The following is a 26501-nucleotide window of genomic DNA, read 5'->3' on the forward strand; positions in this document are numbered from 1 at the left end:
TTTGGATGTGCACCGGCTGTGAGTCTTAAAACCGTTCGAGTGAATCCAGGAAGAGGGAAGAGGCAGAGGGGCTGGAAGTGTTTGGATGTGCACCGGCTGTGAGTTTTAAAACCGTTCGAGTGAATCCAGGAAGAGGGAACAGGCAGAGGGGGTGGAAGTGTGTCGATGTGCACCGGCTGTGAGTCATAAAACCGTCTACGTGAATCCAGGAAGAGGGAAGAGGGAGAGGGGGTGGAAGTGTGTGGATGTGCACCGGCTGTGAGTCTTAAGAACGTCTGAGTGAATCCAGGAAGAGGGAAGAGGCAGAGGGGCTGGAAGTGTGTGTGCTGTGCACAGGCAGTGAGTCTTAAGAACGTCTGAATGAATCCAGGAAGAGGGAAGAGGCAGAGGGGCTGGAAGTGTGTGGATGTGCACCGGCTGTGAGTCATAAAACAGTCTACGTGAATCCAGGAAGAGGGAAGAGGCAGAGGGGCTGGAAGTGTTTGGATGTGCACCGGCTGTGAGTCTTAAAACCGTTGGAGTGAATCCAGGAAGAGGGAACAGGCAGAGGGGATAGAAGTGTGTGGATGTGCACCAGCTGTGAGTCTTAAAACCGTCTGATTGAATCCAGGAAGAGGGAAGAGGCAGAGGGGCTGCAAGTGTGTGGATGTGCACCAGCTGTGAGTCTTAAAACCGTTTGGGTGGGTTCCGGTTCCGGCGGCAGCGGAAACGGGCAGCTCTTTGCCCTCTCCGGCTCTCCGGTGGGCTTCCCCACTCCTTGGGGGGCACACGACACCCCTCAGAGGGGTCCTGCCGGAGGGGCGGCATCGCGGGGAGCTCCTGCAGCGGCGGCGGCCGGCGGGAGGTCTCTCGCGCGCCCAAGGCACCGGGGAGCTAGATCGGAGGGCGCCTCGCGTTTCTGCGCCTCGCGCCTCGCTAAAGCCGTCTGGAGAATGAAGCAATTGAAGGAAGCAGCTGCGGTGCGGTGAGGTTGCTTCTCTCTTCATGCCCTACTTTGCACGAAGAATTAGTCAGCTTTCCTTAAAATTACTTTCGGAGTATTCTGGAGGCGCGGCTGGAGGGAGGGGGGTTTCCCCCCCCCCTTGGACAAGCGGCGAGGAATAATTTTGCTCTCAGCCCCCGGGGAAGGAGGAGGGGGGAGAGCCAATGAATGAAGCCTCACCCAGGTTGAGATGATTTTCTTTTCAACTTAATTTCACTTTCTACTGTGATTTGAGGACTTTTGGAACTTTTTAAAACTTTGTTATGCCTCTGTGCCCAAAACTGGCAGGGCAAGATGGCACACTTCCGTTGTCTTTATGAATTGTGAAACCTGACTCCACCTTTAAAATTCAGGCTTCCGGTCTTTGTCTCCGTGTCTCCCAGAGGAATCTCTTGTGGATTGGTATTTTTTGAACTTTCTAGGGGAAACCTTTCATCTATTGCCAGACTTATTAGAGAGATTCTCTTCTGCCTGGTCCTTCTGCTCCCGGACCTCACCTGGCTACCCTTCTTTTCTAACTGTTTATCTTATATATGGACTGAACTTCTAATGTGATAAAGGATGGCATCCAAAAGACCACCTCCTGGGAAACCTGGCTTTGCCACGTCTGCTCCAACATCTGTAACATCCAGTCCAGCCACACAGTCAAAGATAACAGAACTGATGCAACCTAAGACTATAGAGATGGACTTTCAACAAATGCTTCAACAAATTTTACAGGGCCAGGAGGAAATCAAGAAACAGCTAAGGGAAATGAAAGATGAAATTAAAGAAAATCAAGCCCAAATTTATAAGAACTCACAGAGACTGGATCTTGTGGAAGGGGGGGTGGAGGGGGTGAGGGGGGGGGGGTGGAAGCTGTGCAGAAAGGGAACAAAGATCTTGACATCCAACAGATGAAATTAGAATTTGAGAGAATGTCCTATTATCTTAGATTTCAAAATGTTATAGAAGAAGATGGGGAAAATATAAGGGACATTATGATAAACATTCTGGCTGACTACACACACAAAGAAAAACAACAGATGGGGTGGGATATAGACCTGGTTTATAGAGTGAACTCAGCTTATGCTAGAACACATAATGTACCCAGGGAGGTTCACATTAAATTCCTTAGAAAAAGCACAAGAGATGAAATTCTGGGTGTACAAAGGGGGCAAGCATTGACATATCAGGATATGGAGATAACCATTCTGAAGCAGATCCCTAAGAAGATTAGAGAAAAAAGAAAAAATTATTCGCAATTAGCGAATAAATTATACCAGAAAGGGGTGTGGTTTAGATGGTTGATGCCTGAAGGTATGCTGATATTCTGGGAGGAGACAAGAATTAGAATTAATTCACCCATAGAGGCGCAGGCCTTTATGGAAAAAAATAAAACACTCCTAGAGAAACCACCAGACACCACAACGGACACGCAGGACACGGGAGGGGCCAGAGCTCTGCCAGTGGAGGGAGATGGGGCAATAGCAAGAAGACTCAGATCACAAAAATAAACAAGAAAATCATATTATTATAAATTGACCGAAAGTGAAAATGGAATTATATTTGGATTTTATACTGTAATGTTTAATTTGATTGAATTTAATAATAGAACTAATTTGCTGATTGTAATCAATTATATACTAATGCATTATATATAAATGTATATTATGGGTATGGAGGGAGGGGGGCCTCACACATTTTGCAACTGCCAAAATTTGTATACCTGTCCATTTACCCTTTTCCCTATAAATCTTGAAAAACCAATAAAATTTTATTACAAAAAAAAAAAAAAAACCGTTTGGGTGAATCCAGGAAGAGGGAAGAGGCAGAGGGGCTGGAAGTGTGTGGATGAGCAGCGGCTGTGAGTCTTAAAACCGTTCGAGTGAATCCAGGAAGAGGGAACAGGCAGAGGAGATGGAAGTGTGTGGATATGCACCGGCTGTGAGTCTTAAAAGTGTTTGAGTGAATCCAGGAAGAGGGAAGTGGCAGAGGGGCTGGAACTGTGTGGATGTGCACCGGCTGTGAGTCTTAAAACCGTTCGAGTGAATCCAGGAAGAGGGAACAGGCAGAGGGGATGGAAGTGTGTGGATGTGCACAGGCAGTGAGTCTTAAGAACGTCGGAATGAATCCAGGAAGAGGGAAGAGGCAGAGGGGCTGGAAGTGTTTGGATGTGCACCGGTTGTGAGCCTTAAAACCGTTCGAGTGAATCAAGGAAGAGGGAACAGGCAGAGGGGATGGAAGTGTGTGGATGTGCACCGGCTGTGAGTCATAAAACTGTCTACGTGAATCCAGAAAGAGGGAAGAGGGAGAGGGGATGGAAGTGTGTGGGTGTGCATAGACTGTGAGTCATAAAACCGTCTACGTGAATCCAGGAAGAGGGAAGTGGGAGAGGGGCTGGAAGTGTGTGTGCTGTGCACAGGCTGTGAGTCTTAAGAACGTCTGACTGAAGCCAGGAAGAGGGAAGAGGTAGATGGGCTGGAAGTGTGTGGATCTGCACCAGCTGTGAGTCTTAAGAACGTCTGAATGAATCCAGGAAGAGGGAAGAGGCAGAGGGGCTGGAAGCGTGTGGATATGCAGCGGCTGTGAGTCTTAAAACCGTCTGAGTGAATCCAGGATGAGGGAAGAGACAGAGGGGATGGAAGTGTGTGTGCTGTGCACAGGCTGTGAGTCTTAAGAACGTCTGAGTGAATCCAGGAAGAGGGAAGTGGGAGAGGGGCTGGAAGTGTGTGTGCTGTGCACAGGCTGTGAGTCTTAAGAACGTCTGAGTGAAGCCAGGAAGAGGGAAGAGGCAGAGGGGCTGGAAGTGTGTGGATGTGCACCAGCTGTGAGTCTTAAGAACGTCTGAATGAATCCAGGAAGAGGGAAGAGGCAGAGGGGCTGGAAGTGTGTGGATGTACACCGGCTGTGAGTCTTAAAACCGTTTGAGTGAATCCAGGAAGAGCGAAGAGGCAGAGGGGCTGGAAGTGTGTGGATGTGCACCGGCTGTGAGTCTTAAAACCGTTCGAGTGAATCCAGGAAGAGGGAACAGGCAGAGGGGATGGAAGTGTGTGGATATGCACCGGCTGTGAGTCTTAAAAGTGTTTGCGTGAATCCAGGAAGAGGGAAGTGGCAGAGGGGCTGGAAGTGTGTGGATGTGCACCGACTGTGAGTCTTAAGAACGTCTGAGTGAAGCCAGGAAGAGGGAAGAGGTAGATGGGCTGGAAGTGTGTGGATCTGCACCAGCTGTGAGTCTTAAGAACGTCTGAATGAATCCAGGAAGAGGGAAGAGGCAGAGGGGCTGGAAGTGTGTGGATGTGCACCGGCTGTGAGTCATAAAACTGTCTACGTGAATCCAGGAAGAGGGAAGAGGGAGAGGGGGTGGACGTGTGTGGATGTGCACCGGCTATGAGTCTTAAGAACGTCTGAGTGAATCCAGGAAGAGGGAACAGGCAGAGGGGATGGAAGTGTGTGGATGTGCACCAGCTGTGAGTCTTAAAACCGTCTGATTGAATCCAGGAAGAGGGAAGAGGCAGAGGGGCTGGAAGTGTGTGGATGTGCACCGGCTGTGAGTCTTAAGAACGTCTGAGTGAAGCCAGGAAGAGGGAAGAGGCAGAGGGGCTGGAAGTGTGTGGATGTGCACCAGTTGTGAGTCTTAAGAACGTCTGAATGAATCCAGGAAGAGGGAAGAGGCAGAGGGGCTGGAAGTGTGTGGATGTGCAGCGGCTGTGAGTCTTAAAACCGTTTGAGTGAATCCAGGAAGAGGGAAGAGGCAGAGGGGCTGGAAGTGTGTGGATGTGCACCGGCTATGAGTCATAAAACTGTCTACGTGAATCCAGGAAGAGGGAAGAGGGAGAGGGGGTGGACGTGTGTGGATGTGCACCGGCTATGAGTCTTAAGAACGTCTGAGTGAAGCCAGGAAGAGGGAACAGGCAGAGGGGCTGGAAGTGTGTGGATGTGCACCAGCTGTGAGTCTTAAGAACGTCTGAATGAATCCAGGAAGAGGGAAGAGGCAGAGGGGCTGGAAGTGTGTGGATGTACACCGGCTGTGAGTCTTAAAACCGTTTGAGTGAATCCAGGAAGAGGGAAGAGGAAGAGGGGCTTGAAGTGTGTGGATGTGCACCGGCTGTGAGTCTTAAAACCGTTCGAGTGAATCCAGGAAGAGGGAACAGGCAGAGGGGATGGAAGTGAGTGGATATGCACTGGCTGTGAGTCTTAAAAGTGTTTGAGTGAATCCAGGAAGAGGGAACAGGCAGAGGGGATGGAAGTGTGTGGATGTGCACCGGCTGTGAGTCATAAAACCGTCTACGTGAATCCAGGAAGAGGGAAGAGGGAGAGGGGGTAGAAGTGTGTGGATGTGCACCGGCTATGAGTCTTAAGAACATCTGAGTGAATCCAGGAAGAGGGAAGAGGCAGAGGGGCTGGAAGTGTGTGTGCTGTGCACAGGCAGTGAGTCTTAAGAACGTCTGAATGAATCCAGGAAGAGGGAAGAGGGAGAGGGGGTGGAAGTGTGTGGATGTGCACCGGCTGTGAGTCTTAAAACCGTTCGAGTGAATCCAGGAAGAGGGAACAGGCAGAGGGGATGGAAGTGTGTGGATGTGCACCAGCTGTGAGTCTTAAAACCGTCTGATTGAATCCAGGAAGAGGGAAGAGGCAGACGGGCTGGAAGTGTGTGGATGTGCACCGGCTGTGAGTCTTAAGAACGTTTGAGTGAATCCAGGAAGAGGGAAGAGGCAGAGGGGTTGGAAGTGTGTGGATGTGCACCAGCTGTGAGTCTTAAAATCGTTTGGGTGAATCCAGGAAGAGGGAAGAGGCAGAGGGGCTGGAAGTGTGTGGATGTGCAGCGGCTGTGAGTCTTAAAACCGTCTGAGTGAATCCAGGATGAGGGAAGAGACAGAGGGGATGGAAGTGTGTGGGTGTGCATAGACTGTGAGTCATAAAACCGTCTACGTGAATCCAGGAAGAGGGAAGTGGGAGAGGGGCTGGAAGTGTGTGTGCTGTGCACAGGCTGTGAGTCTTAAAACCGTTCGAGTGAATCCAGGAAGAGGGAACAGGCAGAGGGGATGGAAGTGTGTGGATGTGCACCGGCTGTGAGTCATAAAACCGTCTACGTGAATCCAGGAAGAGGGAAGAGGGAGAGGGGGTAGAAGTGTTTGGATGTGCACCGGCTATGAGTCTTAAGAACGTCTGAGTGAATCCAGGAAGAGGGAAGAGGCAGAGGGGATGGAAGTGTGTGGATGTGCACTGGCTGTGAGTCATAAAACCGTCTACGTGAATCCAGGAAGAGGGAAGAGGGAGAGGGGGTGGAAGTGTGTGGATGTGCACCGGCTGTGAGTCTTAAAACCGTTCGAGTGAATCCAGGAAGAGGGAACAGGCAGAGGGGATGGAAGTGTGTGGATGTGCACCGGCTGTGAGTCATAAAACCGTCTACGTGAATCCAGGAAGAGGGAAGAGGGAGAGGGGGTGGAAGTGTGTGGATGTGCACCGGCTGTGAGTCTTAAGAACGTCTCAGTGAATCCAGGAAGAGGGAAGAGGCAGAGGGGCTGGAAGTGTGTGTGCTGTGCACAGGCAGTGAGTCTTAAGAACGTCTGAATGAATCCAGGAAGAGGGAAGAGGCAGAGGGGCTGGAAGTGTTTGGATGTCCACCGGCTGTGAGTCTTAAAACCGTTCGAGTGAATCCAGGAAGAGGGAACAGGCAGAGGGGATGGAAGTGTGTGGATGTGCACTGGCTGTGAGTCATAAAACCGTCTACGTGAATCCAGGAAGAGGGAAGAGGGAGAGGGGGTGGAAGTGTGTGGATGTGCACCGGCTGTGAGTCTTAAAACCGTTCGAGTGAATCCAGGAAGAGGGAACAGGCAGAGGGGATGGAAGTGTGTGGATGTGCACCGGCTGTGAGTCATAAAACCGTCTATGTGAATCCAGGAAGAGGGAAGAGGGAGAGGGGGTGGAAGTGTGTGGATGTGCACCGGCTGTGAGTCTTAAGAATGTCTCAGTGAATCCAGGAAGAGGGAAGAGGCAGAGGGGCTGGAAGTGTGTGTGCTGTGCACAGGCAGTGAGTCTTAAGAACGTCTGAATGAATCCAGGAAGAGGGAAGAGGCAGAGGGGCTGGAAGTGTGTGGAGGTGCACCGGCTGTGAGTCATAAAACCGTCTACGTGAAGCCAGGAAGAGGGAAGTGGGAGAGGGGGTGGAAGTGTGTGGATGTGCACCGGCTATGAGTCTTAAAACCGTCTGATTGAATCCAGGAAGAGGGAAGAAGCAGAGAGGCTGGAAGTGTGTGGATGTGCACCGGCTGTGAGTCTTAAGAACGTTTGAGTGAATCCAGGAAGAGGGAAGAGGCAGAGGGGTTGGAAGTGTGTGGATGTGCACCAGCTGTGAGTCTTAAAATCGTTTGGGTGAATCCAGGAAGAGGGAAGAGGCAGAGGGGCTGGAAGTGTGTGGATGTGCAGCGGCTGTGAGTCTTAAAACCGTCTGAGTGAATCCAGGATGAGGGAAGAGACAGAGGGGATGGAAGTGTGTGGGTGTGCATAGACTGTGAGTCATAAAACCGTCTACGTGAATCCAGGAAGAGGGAAGTGGGAGAGGGGCTGGAAGTGTGTGTGCTGTGCACAGGCTGTGAGTCTTAAAACCGTTCGAGTGAATCCAGGAAGAGGGAACAGGCAGAGGGGATGGAAGTGTGTGGATGTGCACCGGCTGTGAGTCATAAAACCGTCTACGTGAATCCAGGAAGAGGGAAGAGGGAGAGGGGGTAGAAGTGTTTGGATGTGCACCGGCTATGAGTCTTAAGAACGTCTGAGTGAATCCAGGAAGAGGGAAGAGGCAGAGGGGCTGGAAGTGTGTGTGCTGTGCACAGGCAGTGAGTCTTAAGAACGTCTGAATGAATCCAGGAAGAGGGAAGAGGCAGAGGGGCTGGAAGTGTTTGGAAGTGCACCGGCTGTGAGTCTTAAAACCGTTCGAGTGAATCCAGGAAGAGGGAACAGGCAGAGGGGATGGAAGTGTGTGGATGTGCACTGGCTGTGAGTCATAAAACCGTCTACGTGAATCCAGGAAGAGGGAAGAGGGAGAGGGGGTGGAAGTGTGTGGATGTGCACCGGCTGTGAGTCTTAAAACCGTTCGAGTGAATCCAGGAAGAGGGAACAGGCAGAGGGGATGGAAGTGTGTGGATGTGCACCGGCTGTGAGTCATAAAACCGTCTACGTGAATCCAGGAAGAGGGAAGAGGGAGAAGGGGTGGAAGTGTGTGGATGTGCACCGGCTGTGAGTCTTAAGAACGTCTCAGTGAATCCAGGAAGAGGGAAGAGGCAGAGGAGCTGGAAGTGTGTGTGCTGTGCACAGGCAGTGAGTCTTAAGAACGTCTGAATGAATCCAGGAAGAGGGAAGAGGCAGAGGGGCTGGAAGTGTGTGGAGGTGCACCGGCTGTGAGTCATAAAACCGTCTACGTGAAGCCAGGAAGAGGGAAGTGGGAGAGGGGGTGGAAGTTTGTGGATGTGCACCGGCTATGAGTCTTAAAACCGTCTGATTGAATCCAGGAAGAGGGAAGAAGCAGAGAGGCTGGAAGTGTGTGGATGTGCACCGGCTGTGAGTCTTAAGAACATTTGAGTGAATCCAGGAAGAGGGAAGAGGCAGAGGGGTTGGAAGTGTGTGGATGTGCACCAGCTGTGAGTCTTAAAATCGTTTGGGTGAATCCAGGAAGAGGGAAGAGGCAGAGGGGCTGGAAGTGTGTGGATGTGCAGTGGCTGTGAGTCTTAAAACCGTCTGAGTGAATCCAGGATGAGGGAAGAGACAGAGGGGATGGAAGTGTGTGGGTGTGCATAGACCGTGAGTCATAAAACCGTCTACGTGAATCCAGGAAGAGGGAAGTGGGAGAGGGGCTGGAAGTGTGTGTGCTGTGCACAGGCTGTGAGTCTTAAGAACGTCTGAGTGAAGCCAGGAAGAGGGAAGAGGTAGATGGGCTGGAAGTGTGTGGATCTGCACCAGCTGTGAGTCTAAAGAACGTCTGAATGAATCCAGGAAGAGGGAAGAGGCAGAGGGGCTGGAAGTGTGTGGATGTGCAGCGGCTGTGAGTCTTAAAACCGTCTGAGTGAATCCAGGATGAGGGAAGAGACAGAGGGGATGGAAGTGTGTGGGTGTTCATAGACTGTGAGTCATAAAACCGTCTACGTGAATCCAGGAAGAGGGAAGTGGGAGAGGGGCTGGAAGTGTTTGGATGTGCAACGGCTGTGAGTCTTAAAACCGTTCGAGTGAATCCAGGAAGAGGGAACAGGCAGAGGGGATGGAAGTGTGTGGATGTGCACTGGCTGTGAGTCATAAAACCGTCTACGTGAATCCAGGAAGAGGGAAGAGGGAGAGGGGTTGGAAGTGTGTGGATGTGCACCGGCTGTGAGTCTTAAAACCGTTCGAGTGAATCCAGGAAGAGGGAACAGGCAGAGGGGATGGAAGTGTGTGGATGTGCACCAGCTGTGAGTCTTAAAACCGTCTGATTGAATCCAGGAAGAGGGAAGAGGCAGAGGGGCTGGAAGTGTGTGGATGTGCACCGGCTGTGAGTCTTAAGAACGTCTGAGTGAAGCCAGGAAGAGGGAAGAGGCAGAGGGGCTGGAAGTGTGTGGATGTGCACCAGCTGTGAGTCTTAAGAACGTCTGAATGAATCCAGGAAGAGGGAAGAGGCAGAGGGGCTGGAAGTGTGTGGATGTGCAGCGGCTGTGAGTCTTAAAACCATCTGAGTGAATCCAGGATGAGGGAAGAGACAGAGGGGATGGAAGTGTGTGGGTGTGCATAGACTATGAGTCATAAAACCGTCTACGTGAATCCAGGAAGAGGGAAGTGGGAGAGGGGCTGGAAGTGTGTGTGCTGTGCACAGGCTGTGAGTCTTAAGAACGTCTGAGTGAAGCCAGGAAGAGGGAAGAGGCAGAGGGGCTGGAAGTGTGTGGATGTGCACCGGCTGTGAGTCTTAAAACCGTTAGAGTTAATCCAGGAAGAGGGAACAGGTACAGGGGATGGAAGTGGGTGGATGTGCACAGGCAGTGAGTCTTAAGAACGTCTGAATGAATCCAGGAAGAGGGAAGAGGCAGAGGGGCTGGAAGTGTGTGGATGTGCAGCGGCTGTGAGTCTTAAAACCGTTCGAGTGAATCCAGGAAGAGGGAACAGGCAGAGGGGATGGAAGTGTGTGGATGTGCACCGGCTGTGAGTCATAAAACCGTCTACGTGAATCCAGGAAGAGGGAAGAGGGAGAGGGGGTGGAAGTGTGTGGATGTGCACCGGCTGTGAGTCCTAAGAACGTCTGAGTGAATCCAGGAAGAGGGAAGAGGCAGAGGGGCTGGAAGTTTGTGTGCTGTGCACAGGCAGTGAGTCTTAAGAACGTCTGAATGAATCCAGGAAGAGGGAAGAGGCAGAGGGGCTGGAAGTGTGTGGATGTGCACCGGCTGTGAGTCATAAAACCGTCTACGTGAATCCAGGAAGAGGGAAGAGGGAGAGGGGGTGGAAGTGTGTGGATGTGCACCGGCTATGAGTCTTAAAACCGTCTGATTGAATCCAGGAAGAGGAAAGAGGCAGAGAGGCTGGAAGTGTGTGGATGTGCACCAGCTGTGAGTCTTAAAATCGTTTGGGTGAATCCAGGAAGAGGGAAGAGGCAGAGGGGCTGGAAGTGTGTGGATGTACAGCGGCTGTGAGTCTTAAAACCGTCTGAGTGAATCCAGGATGAGGGAAGAGACAGAGGGGATGGAAGTGTGTGGGTGTGCATAGACTGTGAGTCATAAAACCGTCTACGTGAATCCAGGAAGAGGGAAGTGGGAGAGGGGCTGGAAGTGTGTGTGCTGTGCACAGGCTGTGAGTCTTAAGAACGTCTGAGTGAAGCCAGGAAGAGGGAAGAGGCAGAGGGGCTGGAAGTGTGTGGATGTGCACCAGCTGTGAGTCTTAAGAACGTCTGAATGAATCCAGGAAGAGGGAAGAGGCAGAGGGGCTGGAAGTGTGTGGATGTACACCGGCTGTGAGTCTTAAAACCGTTTGAGTGAATCCAGGAAGAGCGAAGAGGCAGAGGGGCTGGAAGTGTGTGGATGTGCACCGGCTGTGAGTCTTAAAACCGTTCGAGTGAATCCAGGAAGAGGGAACAGGCAGAGGGGATGGAAGTGTGTGGATATGCACCGGGTGTGAGTCTTAAAAGTGTTTGCGTGAATCCAGGAAGAGGGAAGTGGCAGAGGGGCTGGAAGTGTGTAGATGTGCACCGACTGTGAGTCTTAAAACCGTTCGAGTGAATCCAGGAAGAGGGAACAGGCAGAGGGGCAGGAAGTGTGTGGATGTGCACCGGCTGTGAGTCTTAAAACCGTTCGAGTGAATCCAGGAAGAGGGAACAGGAAGAGGGGATGGAAGTGTGTGGATATACACCGGCTATGAGTCTTAAGAACGTCTGAGTGAATCCAGGAAGAGGGAAGAGGCAGAGGGGCTGGAAGTGTGTGTGCTGTGCACAGGCAGTGAGTCTTAAGAACGTCTGAATGAATCCAGGAAGAGGGAAGAGGCAGAGGGGCTGGAAGTGTTTGGATGTGCACCTGCTGTGAGTCTTAAGAACGTCTGAGTGAATCCAGGAAGAGGGAAGAGGCAGAGGGGATGGAAGTGTGTGGGTGTGCATAGACTGTGAGTCATAAAACCGTCTACGTGAATCCAGGAAGAGGGAAGTGGGAGAGGGGCTGGAAGTGTGTGTGCTGTGCACAGGCTGTGAGTCTTAAGAACGTCTGAGTGAAGCCAGGAAGAGGGAAGAGGCAGAGGGGCTGGAAGTGTTTGGATGTGCACCGGCTATGAGTCTTAAGAACGTCTGAGTGAATCCAGGAAGAGGGAAGTGGCAGAGGGGCTGGAAGTGTGTGGATGTGCACCGGCTGTGAGTCTTAAAACCGTTAGAGTTAATCCAGGAAGAGTGAACAGGCACAGGGGATGGAAGTGTGTGGATGTGCACAGACAGTGAGTCTTAAGAACGTCTGAATGAATCCAGGAAGAGGGAAGAGGCAGAGGGGCTGGAAGTGTGTGGATGTGCAGCGGCTGTGAGTCTTAAAACCGTTCGAGTGAATCCAGGAAGAGGGAACAGGCAGAGGGGATGGAAGTGTGTGGATGTGCACCGGCTGTGAGTCATAAAACCGTCTACGTGAATCCAGGAAGAGGGAAGAGGGAGAGGGGGTGGAAGTGTGTGGATGTGCACCGGCTGTGAGTCCTAAGAACGTCTGAGTGAATCCAGGAAGAGGGAAGAGGCAGAGGGGCTGGAAGTGTGTGGATGTGCACCGGCTGTGAGTCATAAAACCGTCTACGTGAATCCAGGAAGAGGGAAGAGGGAGAGGGGGTGGAAGTGTGTGGATGTGCACCGGCTGTGAGTCTTAAGAACGTCTGAATGAATCCAGGAAGAGGGAAGAGGCAGAGGGGCTGGAAGTGTGTGGATGTACACCGGCTGTGAGTCTTAAAACCGTTTGAGTGAATCCAGGAAGAGCGAAGAGGCAGAGGGGCTGGAAGTGTGTGGATGTGCACCGGCTGTGAGTCTTAAAACCGTTCGAGTGAATCCAGGAAGAGGGAACAGGCAGAGGGGATGGAAGTGTGTGGATATGCACCGGGTGTGAGTCTTAAAAGTGTTTGCGTGAATCCAGGAAGAGGGAAGTGGCAGAGGGGCTGGAAGTGTGTAGATGTGCACCGACTGTGAGTCTTAAAACCGTTCGAGTGAATCCAGGAAGAGGGAACAGGCAGAGGGGCAGGAAGTGTGTGGATGTGCACCGGCTGTGAGTCTTAAAACCGTTCGAGTGAATCCAGGAAGAGGGAACAGGCAGAGGGGATGGAAGTGTGTGGATATACACCGGCTATGAGTCTTAAGAACGTCTGAGTGAATCCAGGAAGAGGGAAGAGGCAGAGGGGCTGGAAGTGTGTGTGCTGTGCACAGGCAGTGAGTCTTAAGAACGTCTGAATGAATCCAGGAAGAGGGAAGAGGCAGAGGGGCTGGAAGTGTTTGGATGTGCACCTGCTGTGAGTCTTAAGAACGTCTGAGTGAATCCAGGAAGAGGGAAGAGGCAGAGGGGATGGAAGTGTGTGGGTGTGCATAGACTGTGAGTCATAAAACCGTCTACGTGAATCCAGGAAGAGGGAAGTGGGAGAGGGGCTGGAAGTGTGTGTGCTGTGCACAGGCTGTGAGTCTTAAGAACGTCTGAGTGAAGCCAGGAAGAGGGAAGAGGCAGAGGGGCTGGAAGTGTTTGGATGTGCACCGGCTATGAGTCTTAAGAACGTCTGAGTGAATCCAGGAAGAGGGAAGTGGCAGAGGGGCTGGAAGTGTGTGGATGTGCACCGGCTGTGAGTCTTAAAACCGTTAGAGTTAATCCAGGAAGAGTGAACAGGCACAGGGGATGGAAGTGTGTGGATGTGCACAGACAGTGAGTCTTAAGAACGTCTGAATGAATCCAGGAAGAGGGAAGAGGCAGAGGGGCTGGAAGTGTGTGGATGTGCAGCGGCTGTGAGTCTTAAAACCGTTCGAGTGAATCCAGGAAGAGGGAACAGGCAGAGGGGATGGAAGTGTGTGGATGTGCACCAGCTGTGAGTCATAAAACCGTCTACGTGAATCCAGGAAGAGGGAAGAGGGAGAGGGGGTGGAAGTGTGTGGATGTGCACCGGCTGTGAGTCCTAAGAACGTCTGAGTGAATCCAGGAAGAGGGAAGAGGCAGAGGGGCTGGAAGTGTGTGGATGTGCACCGGCTGTGAGTCTTAAGAACGTCTGAGTGAAGCCAGGAAGAGGGAAGAGGCAGAGGGGCTGGAAGTGTGTGGATGTGCACCAGCTGTGAGTCTTAAGAACGTCTGAATGAATCCAGGAAGAGGGAAGAGGCAGAGGGGCTGGAAGTGTGTGGATGTGCAGCGGCTGTGAGTCTTAAAACCATCTGAGTGAATCCAGGATGAGGGAAGAGACAGAGGGGATGGAAGTGTGTGGGTGTGCATAGACTATGAGTCATAAAACCGTCTACGTGAATCCAGGAAGAGGGAAGTGGGAGAGGGGCTGGAAGTGTGTGTGCTGTGCACAGGCTGTGAGTCTTAAGAACGTCTGAGTGAAGCCAGGAAGAGGGAAGAGGCAGAGGGGCTGGAAGTGTGTGGATGTGCACCAGCTGTGAGTCTTAAGAACGTCTGAATGAATCCAGGAAGAGGGAAGTGGCAGAGGGGCTGGAAGTGTGTGGATGTGCACCGGCTGTGAGTCTTAAAACCGTTAGAGTTAATCCAGGAAGAGGGAACAGGCACAGGGGATGGAAGTGTGTGGATGTGCACAGGCAGTGAGTCTTAAGAACGTCTGAATGAATCCAGGAAGAGGGAAGAGGCAGAGGGGCTGGAAGTGTGTGGATGTGCAGCGGCTGTGAGTCTTAAAACCGTTCGAGTGAATCCAGGAAGAGGGAACAGGCAGAGGGGATGGAAGTGTGTGGATGTGCACCGGCTGTGAGTCATAAAACCGTCTACGTGAATCCAGGAAGAGGGAAGAGGGAGAGGGGGTGGAAGTGTGTGGATGTGCACCGGCTGTGAGTCCTAAGAACGTCTGAGTGAATCCAGGAAGAGGGAAGAGGCAGAGGGGCTGGAAGTGTGTGTGCTGTGCACAGGCAGTGAGTCTTAAGAACGTCTGAATGAATCCAGGAAGAGGGAAGAGGCAGAGGGGCTGGAAGTGTGTGGATGTGCACCGGCTGTGAGTCATAAAACCGTCTACGTGAATCCAGGAAGAGGGAAGAGGGAGAGGGGGTGGAAGTGTGTGGATGTGCACCGGCTATGAGTCTTAAAACCGTCTGATTGAATCCAGGAAGAGGGAAGAGGCAGAGAGGCTGGAAGTGTGTGGATGTGCACCAGCTGTGAGTCTTAAAATCGTTTGGGTGAATCCAGGAAGAGGGAAGAGGCAGAGGGGCTGGAAGTGTGTGGATGTGCAGCGGCTGTGAGTCTTAAAACCATCTGAGTGAATCCAGGATGAGGGAAGAGACAGAGGGGATGGAAGTGTGTGGGTGTGCATAGACTGTGAGTCATAAAACCGTCTACGTGAATCCAGGAAGAGGGAAGTGGGAGAGGGGCTGGAAGTGTGTGTGCTGTGCACAGGCTGTGAGTCTTAAGAACGTCTGAGTGAAGCCAGGAAGAGGGAAGAGGCAGAGGGGCTGGAAGTGTGTGGATGTGCACCAGCTGTGAGTCTTAAGAACGTCTGAATGAATCCAGGAAGAGGGAAGAGGCAGAGGGGCTGGAAGTGTGTGGATGTACACCGGCTGTGAGTCTTAAAACCGTTTGAGTGAATCCAGGAAGAGCGAAGAGGCAGAGGGGATGGAAGTGTGTGGATATGCACCGGCTGTGAGTCTTAAAAGTGTTTGCGTGAATCCAGGAAGAGGGAAGTGGCAGAGGGGCTGGAAGTGTGTGGATGTGCACCGGCTGTGAGTCTTAAAACCGTTCGAGTGAATCCAGGAAGAGGGAACAGGCAGAGGGGATGGAAGTGTGTGGATATACACCGGCTATGAGTCTTAAGAACGTCTGAGTGAATCCAGGAAGAGGGAAGAGGCAGAGGGGCTGGAAGTGTGTGTGCTGTGCACAGGCAGTGAGTCTTAAGAACGTCTGAATGAATCCAGGAAGAGGGAAGAGGCAGAGGGGCTGGAAGTGTTTGGATGTGCACCGGCTGTGAGTCTTAAGAACGTCTGAGTGAATCCAGGAAGAGGGAAGAGGCAGAGGGGATGGAAGTGTGTGGGTGTGCATAGACTGTGAGTCATAAAACCGTCTACGTGAATCCAGGAAGAGGGAAGTGGGAGAGGGGCTGGAAGTGTGTGTGCTGTGCACAGGCTGTGAGTCTTAAGAACGTCTGAGTGAAGCCAGGAAGAGGGAAGAGGCAGAGGGGCTGGAAGTGTGTGGATGTGCACCAGCTGTGAGTCTTAAGAACGTCTGAATGAATCCAGGAAGAGGGAAGTGGCAGAGGGGCTGGAAGTGTGTGGATGTGCACCGGCTGTGAGTCTTAAAACCGTTAGAGTTAATGCAGGAAGAGTGAACAGGCACAGGGGATGGAAGTGTGTGGATGTGCACAGACAGTGAGTCTTAAGAACGTCTGAATGAATCCAGGAAGAGGGAAGAGGCAGAGGGGCTGGAAGTGTGTGGATGTGCAGCGGCTGTGAGTCTTAAAACCGTTCGAGTGAATCCAGGAAGAGGGAAGAGGGAGAGGGGGTGGAAGTGTGTGGATGTGCACCGGCTGTGAGTCCTAAGAACGTCTGAGTGAATCCAGGAAGAGGGAAGAGGCAGAGGGGCTGGAAGTGTGTGGATGTGCACCAGCTGTGAGTCTTAAAATCGTTTGGGTGAATCCAGGAAGAGGGAAGAGGCAGAGGTGCTGGAAGTGTGTGGATGTGCACTGGCTGTGAGTCTTAAAACCGTTCGAGTGAATCCAGGAAGAGGGAACAGGCAGAGGGGATGGAAGTGTGTGGATGTGCACCGGCTGTGAGTCATAAAACCGTCTACGTGAATCCAGGAAGAGGGAAGAGGGAGAGGGGGTGGAAGTGTGTGGATGTGCACCGGCTGTGAGTCCTAAGAACGTCTGAGTGAATCCAGGAAGAGGGAAGAGGCAGAGGGGCTGGAAGTGTGTGTGCTGTGCACAGGCAGTGAGTCTTAAGAACGTCTGAATGAATCCAGGAAGAGGGAAGAGGCAGAGGGGCTGGAAGTGTGTGGATGTGCACCGGCTGTGAGTCATAAAACCGTCTACGTGAATCCAGGAAGAGGGAAGAGGGAGAGGGGGTGGAAGTGTGTGGATGTGCACCGGCTATGAGTCTTAAAACCGTCTGATTGAATCCAGGAAGAGGGAAGAGGCAGAGAGGCTGGAAGTGTGTGGATGTGCACCAGCTGTGAGTCTTAAAATCGTTTGGGTGAATCCAGGAAGAGGGAAGAGGCAGAGGTGCTGGAAGTGTGTGGATGTGCAGCGGCTGTGAGTCTTAAAACCGTCTGAGTGAATCCAGGATGAGGGAAGAGACAGAGGGGATGGAAGTGTGTGGGTGTGCATAGACTGTGAGTCATAAAACCGTCTATGTGAATCCAGGAAGAGGGAAGTGGGAGAGGGGCTGGAAGTGTGTGTGCTGTGCACAGGCTGTGAGTCTTAAGAACGTCTGACTGAAGCCAGGAAGAGGGAAGAGGTAGATGGGCTGGAAGTGTGTGGATCTGCACCAGCTGTGAGTCTTAAGAACGTCTGAATGAATCCAGGAAGAGGGAAGAGGCAGAGGGGCTGGAAGTGTGTGGATGTGCACCGGCTGTGAGTCTTAAAACCGTCTGAGTGAATCCAGGATGAGGGAAGAGACAGAGGGGATGGAAGTGTGTGGGTGTGCATAGACTGTGAGTCATAAAACCATCTACGTGAATCCATTAAGAGGGAAGTGGGAGAGGGGCTGGAAGTGTGTGTGCTGTGCACAGGCTCTGAGTCTTAAGAACGTCTGAGTGAATCCAGGAAGAGGGAAGAGGGAGAGGGGCTCGAAGTGTGTGTGTGCTGTGCACAGGCAGTGAGTCTTAAGAACGTCTGAATGAATCCAGGAAGAGGGAACAGGCAGAGGGGATGGAAGTGTGTGGATGTGCACCAGCTGTGAGTCTTAAAACCGTCTGATTGAATCCAGGAAGAGGGAAGAGGCAGAGGGGCTGGAAGTGTGTGGATGTGCACCGGCTGTGAGTCTTAAAACCGTTCGAGTGAATCCAGGAAGAGGGAACAGGCAGAGGGGATGGAAGTGTGTGGATGTGCACCGGCTGTGAGTCATAAAACCGTCTACGTGAATCCAGGAAGAGGGAAGAGGGAGAGGGGGTGAAAGTGTGTGGATGTGCAGCGGCTGTGAGTCTTAAAACCGTTCGAGTGAATCCACGAAGAGGGAAGAGGCAGAGGGGCAGGAAGTGTGTGGATGTGCACCGGCTGTGAGTCTTAAAACCGTCTGAGTGAATCCAGGAAGAGGGAACAGGCAGAGGGGATGGAAGTGTGTGGATGTGCATAGACTGTGAGTCATAAAACCGTCTACGTGAATCCAGGAAGAGGGAAGAGGGAGAGGGGGTGGAAGTGTGTGGATGTGCATAGATTGTGATTCTTAAAACCGTCTACGTGAATCCAGGAAGAAGGAAGAGGGAGAGGGGCTGGATATGTGTGTGCTGTGCACAGGCAGCGAGACTTAAGAACGTCTGAGTGAATCCAGGAAGAGGGAAGAGGCAGAGTGGCTGGAAGTATGTGTGCTGTGCACCGGCTGTGAGTCTTAAAACCGTTCGAGTGAATCCAGGAAGAGGGAACAGGCAGAGGGGATGGAAGTGTCTGGATGTGCATAGACTGTGAGTCTTAAAACCGTCTACGTGAATCCAGGAAGAGGGAAGAGGGAGAGGGGCTGGAAGTGTGTGTGCTGTGCACAGGCTGTGAGTCTTAAGAACGTCTGAGTGAATCCAGGAAGAGGGAAGAGGCAGAGTGGCTGGAAGTATGTGTGCTGTGCACAGGCTGTGAGTCTTAAGAACGTCTGAATGAATCCAGGAAGAGGGAAGAGACAGAGGGGATGGAAGTGTGTGGATGTGCACCGGCTGTGAGTCTTAAAACCATCTGAGTGAATCCAGGAAGAGGGAACAGGCAGAGGGGATGGAAGTGTGTGGATGTGCATAGACTGTGAGTCATAAAACCGTGTACGTGAATCCAGGAAGAGGGAAGAGGGAGAGGGGGTGGAAGTGTGTGGATGTGCATAGATTGTGAGTCTTAAAACCGTCTACGTGAATCCAGGAAGAGGGAGAGGGGCTGGAAGTGTTTGTGTTGTGCACCGGCTGTGAGTCTTAAAACCGTTTGAGTGAATCCAGGAAGAGGGAAGAGGCAGAGGGGTTGGAAGTGTATGGATGTGCACCAGCTGTGAGTCTTAAAACCGTTTGGGTGAATCCAGGAAGAGGGAAGAGGCAGAGGGGCTGGAAGTGTGTGGATGTGCACCGGCTGTGAGTCTTAAAACCGTCTGAGTGAATCCAGGATGAGGGAAGAGGCAGAGGGGCTGAAAGTGTGTGGATGTGCATAGCTTGTGAGTCTTAAGAACGTCTGAGTGAATCCAGGAAGAGGGAAGAGGGAGAGGGGGTGGAAGTGTGTGGATGTGCATAGACTGTGAGTCTTAAAACCGTCTACGTGAATCCAGGAAGAAGGAAGAGGGAGAGGGGCTGGAAGTGTTTGTGCTGTGTACAGGATGTGAGTCTTAAGAACATCTGAGTGAATCCAGGAAGACGGAAGAGGCAGAGGCGCTGGAAGTGTGTGGATGTGCACCGGCTGTGAGTCTTAAAACCGTTCGAGTGAATCCAGGAAGAGGGAACAGGCAGAGGGGATGGAAGTGTGTGGATGTGCACTAGCTATGAGTCTTAACTCCGTCTGATTGAATCCAGGAAGAGGGAAGAGGCAGAGGGGCTGGAAGTGTGTGGATGTGCACCGGCTGTGAGTCTTAAAACCGTCTGAGTGAATCCAGGAAGAGGGAACAGGCAGAGGGGATTGAAGTGTGTGGATGTGCATAGACTGTGAGTCATAAAACCGTCTACGTGAATCCAGGAAGAGGGAAGAGGGAGAGGGGGTGGAAGTGTGTGGATGTGCATAGATTGTGATTCTTAAAACCGTCTACGTGAATCCAGGAAGAAGGAAGAGGGAGAGGGGCTGGATATGTGTGTGCTGTGCACAGGCAGCGAGACTTAAGAACGTCTGAGTGAATCCAGGAAGAGGGAAGAGGCAGAGTGGCTGGAAGTATGTGTGCTGTGCACCGGCTGTGAGTCTTAAAACCGTTCGAGTGAATCCAGGAAGAGGGAAGAGACAGAGGGGATGGAAGTGTGTGGATGTGCACCGGCTGTGAGTCTTAAAACCGTCTGAGTGAATCCAGGAAGAGGGAACAGGCAGAGGGGATGGAAGTGTGTGGATGTGCATAGACTGTGAGTCATAAAACCGTCTACGTGAATCCAGGAAGAGGGAAGAGGGAGAGGGGGTGGAAGTGTGTGGATGTGCATAGATTGTGAGTCTTAAAACCGTCTACGTGAATCCAGGAAGAGGGAGAGGGCCTGGAAGTGTTTGTGTTGTGCACAGGCTGTGAGTCTTAAGAACGTCTGAGTGAATCCAGGAAGAGGGAAGAGGCAGAGGGGCTGGAAGTGTTTGGATGTGCACCAGCTGTGAGTCTTAAAACCGTTCGAGTGAATCCAGGAAGAGGGAACAGGCAGAGGGGATGGAAGTGTGTGGATGTGCATAGACTGTGAGTCATAAAACCGTGTACGTGAATCCAGGAAGAGGGAAGAGGGAGAGGGGGTGGAAGTGTGTGGATGTGCATAGATTGTGAGTCTTAAAACCGTCTACGTGAATCCAGGAAGAGGGAGAGGGGCTGGAAGTGTTTGTGTTGTGCACCGGCTGTGAGTCTTAAAACCGTTTGAGTGAATCCAGGAAGAGGGAAGAGGCAGAGGGGCTGGAAGTGTGTGGATGTGCACCGGCTGTGAGTCTTAAGAACGTCTGAGTGAATCCAGGAAGAGGGAAGAGGCAGAGGGGCTGGAAGTGTGTGGATGTGCACCGGCTGTGACTCTTAAAACCGTCTGAGTGAATCCAGGATGAGGGAAGAGGCAGAGGGGCTGAAAGTGTGTGGATGTGCATAGCTTGTGAGTCTAAAGAACGTCTGAGTGAATCCAGGAAGAGGGAAGAGGGAGAGGGGGTGGAAGTGTGTGGATGTGCATAGACTGTGAGTCTTAAAACCTTCTACGTGAATCCAGGAAGAAGGAAGAGGGAGAGGGGCTGGAAGTGTTTGTGCTGTGCACAGGCTGTGAGTCTTAAGAACGTCTGAGTGAATCCAGGAAGAGGGAAGAGGCAGAGGGGCTGGAAGTGTGTGGATGTACACCGGCTGTGAGTCTTAAAACCGTTTGAGTGAATCCAGGAAGAAGGAAGAGGGAGAGGGGCTGGAAGTGTTTGTGCTGTGCACAGGCTGTGAGTCTTAAGAACGTCTGAGTGAATCCAGGAAGAGGGAAGAGGCAGAGGGGATGGAAGTGTGTGGATGTACACCGGCTGTGAGTCATAAAACCGTTCGAGTGAATCCAGGAAGAGGGAAGAGGGAGAGGGGGTGGAAGTGTGTGGATGTGCACCGGCTGTGAGTCTTAAAACCGTTCGAGTGAATCCAGGAAGAGGGAACAGGCAGAGGGGATGGAAGTGTGTGGATGTGCACCGGCTGTGAGTCTTAAGAACGTCTGAGTGAAGCCAGGAAGAGGGAAGAGGCAGAGGGGCTGGAAGTGTGTGGATGTGCACCAGCTGTGAGTCTTAAGAACGTCTGAATGAATCCAGGAAGAGGGAAGAGGCAGAGGGGCTGGAAGTGTGTGGATGTGCAGCGGCTGTGAGTCTTAAAACCGTCTGAGTGAATCCAGGATGAGGGAAGAGACAGAGGGGATGGAAGTGTGTGGGTGTGCATAGACTGTGAGTCATAAAACCATCTACGTGAATCCAGGAAGAGGGAAGTGGGAGAGGGGCTGGAAGTGTGTGTGCTGTGCACAGGCTGTGAGTCTTAAGAACGTCTGAGTGAAGCCAGGAAGAGGGAAGAGGCAGAGGGGCTGGAAGTGTGTGGATGTGCACCAGCTGTGAGTCTTAAGAACGTCTGAATGAATCCAGGAAGAGGGAAGAGGCAGAGGGGCTGGAAGTGTGTGGATGTACACCGGCTGTGAGTCTTAAAACCGATTGAGTGAATCCAGGAAGAGGGAAGAGGCAGAGGGGCTGGAAGTGTGTGGATGTGCAGCGGCTGTGAGTCTTAAAACCGTTCGAGTGAATCCAGGAAGAGGGAACAGGCAGAGGGGATGGAAGTGTGTGGATATGCACCGGCTGTGAGTCTTAAAAGTGTTTGAGTGAATCCAGGAAGAGGGAAGTGGCAGAGGGGCTGGAAGTGTGTGGATGTGCACCGGCTGTGAGTCTTAAAACCATTAGAGTTAATCCAGGAAGAGGGAACAGGCACAGGGGATGGAAGTGTGTGGATGTGCACCGGCTGTGAGTCTTAAGAACGTCTGAGTGAAGCCAGGAAGAGGGAAGAGGCAGAGGGGCTGGAAGTGTGTGGATGTGCAGCCGCTGTGAGTCTTAAAACCGTTCGAGTGAATCCAGGAAGAGGGAACAGGCAGAGGGGATGGAAGTGTGTGGGTGTGCATAGACTGTGAGTCATAAAACCGTCTACGTGAATCCAGGAAGAGGGAAGTGGGAGAGGGGCTGGAAGTGTGTGTGCTGTGCACAGGCTGTGAGTCTTAAGAACGTCTGAGTGAAGCCAGGAAGAGGGAAGAGGTAGATGGGCTGGAAGTGTGTGGATCTGCACCAGCTGTGAGTCTTAAGAACGTCTGAATGAATCCAGGAAGAGGGAAGAGGCAGAGGGGCTGGAAGTGTGTGGATGTGCAGCGGCTGTGAGTCTTAAAACCGTCTGAGTGAATCCAGGATGAGGGAAGAGACAGAGGGGATGAAAGTGTGTGGGTGTGCATAGACTGTGAGTCATAAAACCGTCTACGTGAATCCAGGAAGAGGGAAGTGGGAGAGGGGCTGGAAGTGTGTGTGCTGTGCACAGGCTGTGAGTCTTAAGAACGTCTGAGTGAAGCCAGGAAGAGGGAAGAGGCAGAGGGGCTGGAAGTGTGTGGATGTGCACCAGCTGTGAGTCTTAAGAACGTCTGAATGAATCCAGGAAGAGGGAAGAGGCAGAGGGGCTGGAAGTGTGTGGATGTACACCGGCTGTGAGTCTTAAAACCGTTTGAGTGAATCCAGGAAGAGGGAAGAGGCAGGGGGGCTTGAAGTGTGTGGATGTGCACCGGCTGTGAGTCTTAAAACCGTTCGAGTGAATCCAGGAAGAGGGAACAGGCAGAGGGGATGGAAGTGTGTGGATATGCACTGGCTGTGAGGCTTAAAAGTGTTTGAGTGAATCCAGGAAGAGGGAACAGGCAGAGGGGATGGAAGTGTGTGGATGTGCACCGGCTGTGAGTCATAAAACCGTCTACGTGAATCCAGTAAGAGGGAAGAGGGAGAGGGGGTAGAAGTGTGTGGATGTGCACCGGCTATGAGTCTTAAGAACGTCTGAGTGAATCCAGGAAGAGGGAAGAGGCAGAGGGGATGGAAGTGTGTGTGCTGTGCACAGGCAGTGAGTCTTAAGAACGTCTGAATGAATCCAGGAAGAGGGAAGAGGCAGAGGGGCTGGAAGTGTTTGGATGTGCACCAGCTGTGAGTCTTAAAACCGTTCGAGTGAATCCAGGAAGAGGGAACAGGCAGAGGGGATGGAAGTGTGTGGATGTGCATAGACTGTGAGTCTTAAAACCGTCTGATTGAATCCAGGAAGAGGGAAGAGGCAGAGAGGCTGGAAGTGTGTGGATGTGCACCAGCTGTGAGTCTTAAAATCGTTTGGGTGAATCCAGGAAGAGGGAAGAGGCAGAGGGGCTGGAAGTGTGTGGATGTGCAGCGGCTGTGAGTCTTAAGAACGTCTGACTGAAGCCAGGAAGAGGGAAGAGGTAGATGGGCTGGAAGTGTGTGGATCTGCACCAGCTGTGAGTCTTAAGAACGTCTGAATGAATCCAGGATGAGGGAAGAGACAGAGGGGATGGAAGTGTGTGGGTGTGCATAGACTGTGAGTCATAAAACCGTCTACGTGAATCCATTAAGAGGGAAGTGGGAGAGGGGCTGGAAGTGTGTGTGCTGTGCACAGGCTGTGAGTCTTAAGAATGTCTGAGTGAATCCAGGAAGAGGGAAGAGGGAGAGGGGCTGGAAGTGTGTGTGCTGTGCACAGGCAGTGAGTCTTAAGAACGTCTGAATGAATCCAGGAAGAGGGAACAGGTAGAGGGGATGGAAGTGTGTGGATGTGCACCAGCTGTGAGTCTTAAAACCGTCTGATTGAATCCAGGAAGAGGGAAGAGGCAGAGGGGCTGGAAGTGTGTGGATGTGCAGCGGCTGTGAGTCTTAAAACCGTCTGAGTGAATCCAGGATGAGGAAAGAGACAGAGGGGATGGAAGTGTGTGGGTGTGCATAGACTGTGAGTCATAAAACCGTCTACGTGAATCCAGGAAGAGGGAAGTGGGAGAGGGGCTGGAAGTGTGTGGATGTTCACCGGCTGTGAGTCTTAAAACCGTTTGAGTGAATCCAGGATAAGGGAAGAGGCAGAGGGGCTGGAAGTGTGTGGATGTGCACCAGCTGTGAGTCTTAAGAACGTCTGAATGAATCCAGGAAGAGGGAAGTGGCAGAGGGGCTGGAAGTGTGTGGATGTTCACCGGCTGTGAGTCTTAAAACCGTTTGAGTGAATCCAGGATAAGGGAAGAGGCAGAGGGGCTGGAAGTGTGTGGATGTGCACCAGCTGTGAGTCTTAAGAACGTCTGAATGAATCCAGGAAGAGGGAAGAGGCAGAGGGGCTGGAAGTGTGTGGATGTGCAGCGGCTGTGAGTCTTAAAACCGTTCGAGTGAATCCAGGAAGAGGGAACAGGCAGAGGGGATGGAAGTGTGTGGATGTGCACCGGCTGTGAGTCATAAAACCGTCTACGTGAATCCAGGAAGAGGGAAGAGGGAGAGGGGGTGGAAGTGTGTGGATGTGCACCGGCTGTGAGTCCTAAGAACGTCTGAGTGAATCCAGGAAGAGGGAAGAGGCAGAGGGGCTGGAAGTGTGTGTGCTGTGCACAGGCAGTGAGTCTTAAGAACGTCTGAATGAATCCAGGAAGAGGGAAGAGGCAGAGGGGCTGGAAGTGTGTGGATGTGCACCGGCTGTGAGTCATAAAACCGTCTACGTGAATCCAGGAAGAGGGAAGAGGGAGAGGGGGTGGAAGTGTGTGGATGTGCACCGGCTATGAGTCTTAAAACCGTCTGATTGAATCCACGAAGAGGGAAGAGGCAGAGAGGCTGGAAGTGTGTGGATGTGCACCAGCTGTGAGTCTTAAAATCGTTTGGGTGAATCCAGGAAGAGGGAAGAGGCAGAGGGGCTGGAAGTGTGTGGATGTGCAGCGGCTGTGAGTCTTAAGAACGTCTGACTGAAGCCAGGAAGAGGGAAGAGGTAGATGGGCTGGAAGTGTGTGGATCTGCACCAGCTGTGAGTCTTAAGAACGTCTGAATGAATCCAGGATGAGGGAAGAGACAGAGGGGATGGAAGTGTGTGGGTGTGCATAGACTGTGAGTCATAAAACCGTCTACGTGAATCCATTAAGCGGGAAGTGGGAGAGGGGCTGTAAGTGTGTGTGCTGTGCACAGCCTGTGAGTCTTAAGAATGTCTGAGTGAATCCAGGAAGAGGGAAGAGGGAGAGGGGCTGGAAGTGTGTGTGCTGTGCACAGGCAGTGAGTCTTAAGAACGTCTGAATGAATCCAGGAAGAGGGAACAGGCAGAGGGGATGGAAGTGTGTGGATGTGCACCAGCTGTGAGTCTTAAAACCGTCTGATTGAATCCAGGAAGAGGGAAGAGGCAGAGGGGCTGGAAGTGTGTGGATGTGCAGCGGCTGTGAGTCTTAAAACCGTCTGAGTGAATCCAGGATGAGGAAAGAGACAGAGGGGATGGAAGTGTGTGGGTGTGCATAGACTGTGAGTCATAAAACCGTCTACGTGAATCCAGGAAGAGGGAAGTGGGAGAGGGGCTGGAAGTGTGTGTGCTGTGCACAGGCTGTGAGTCTTAAGAACATCTGAGTGAAGCCAGGAAGAGGGAAGAGGCAGAGGGGCTGGAAGTGTGTGGATGTTCACCGGCTGTGAGTCTTAAAACCGTTTGAGTGAATCCAGGAAGAGGGAAGAGGCAGAGGGGCTGGAAGTGTGTGGATGTGCACCGGCTGTGAGTCTTAAAAGTGTTTGAGTGAATCCAGGAAGAGGGAAGTGGCAGAGGGGCTGGAAGTGTGTGGATGTGCACCGGCTGTGAGTCTTAAAACCGTTCGAGTGAATCCAGGAAGAGGGAACAGGCACAGGGGATGGAAGTGTGTGTGCTGTGCACAGGCAGTGAGTCTTAAGAACGTCTGAATGAATCCAGGAAGAGGGAAGAGGCAGAGGGGCTGGAAGTGTTTGGATGTGCACCAGCTGTGAGTCTTAAAACCGTTCGAGTGAATCCAGGAAGAGGGAACAGGCAGAGGGGATGGAAGTGTGTGGATGTGCATAGACTGTGAGTCTTAAAACCGTCTGATTGAATCCAGGAAGAGGGAAGAGGCAGAGAGGCTGGAAGTGTGTGGATGTGCACCAGCTGTGAGTCTTAAAATCGTTTGGGTGAATCCAGGAAGAGGGAAGAGGCAGAGGGGCTGGAAGTGTGTGGATGTGCAGCGGCTGTGAGTCTTAAGAACGTCTGACTGAAGCCAGGAAGAGGGAAGAGGTAGATGGGCTGGAAGTGTGTGGATCTGCACCAGCTGTGAGTCTTAAGAACGTCTGAATGAATCCAGGATGAGGGAAGAGACAGAGGGGATGGAAGTGTGTGGGTGTGCATAGACTGTGAGTCATAAAACCGTCTACGTGAATCCATTAAGAGGGAAGTGGGAGAGGGGCTGGAAGTGTGTGTGCTGTGCACAGGCTGTGAGTCTTAAGAATGTCTGAGTGAATCCAGGAAGAGGGAAGAGGGAGAGGGGCTGGAAGTGTGTGTGCTGTGCACAGGCAGTGAGTCTTAAGAATGTCTGAGTGAATCCAGGAAGAGGGA

This window comes from Natrix helvetica (assembly GCF_964273705.1).
Source record: "Natrix helvetica genome assembly, chromosome: W".
NCBI classification, from domain to species: Eukaryota; Metazoa; Chordata; class Lepidosauria; order Squamata; family Natricidae; genus Natrix; species Natrix helvetica.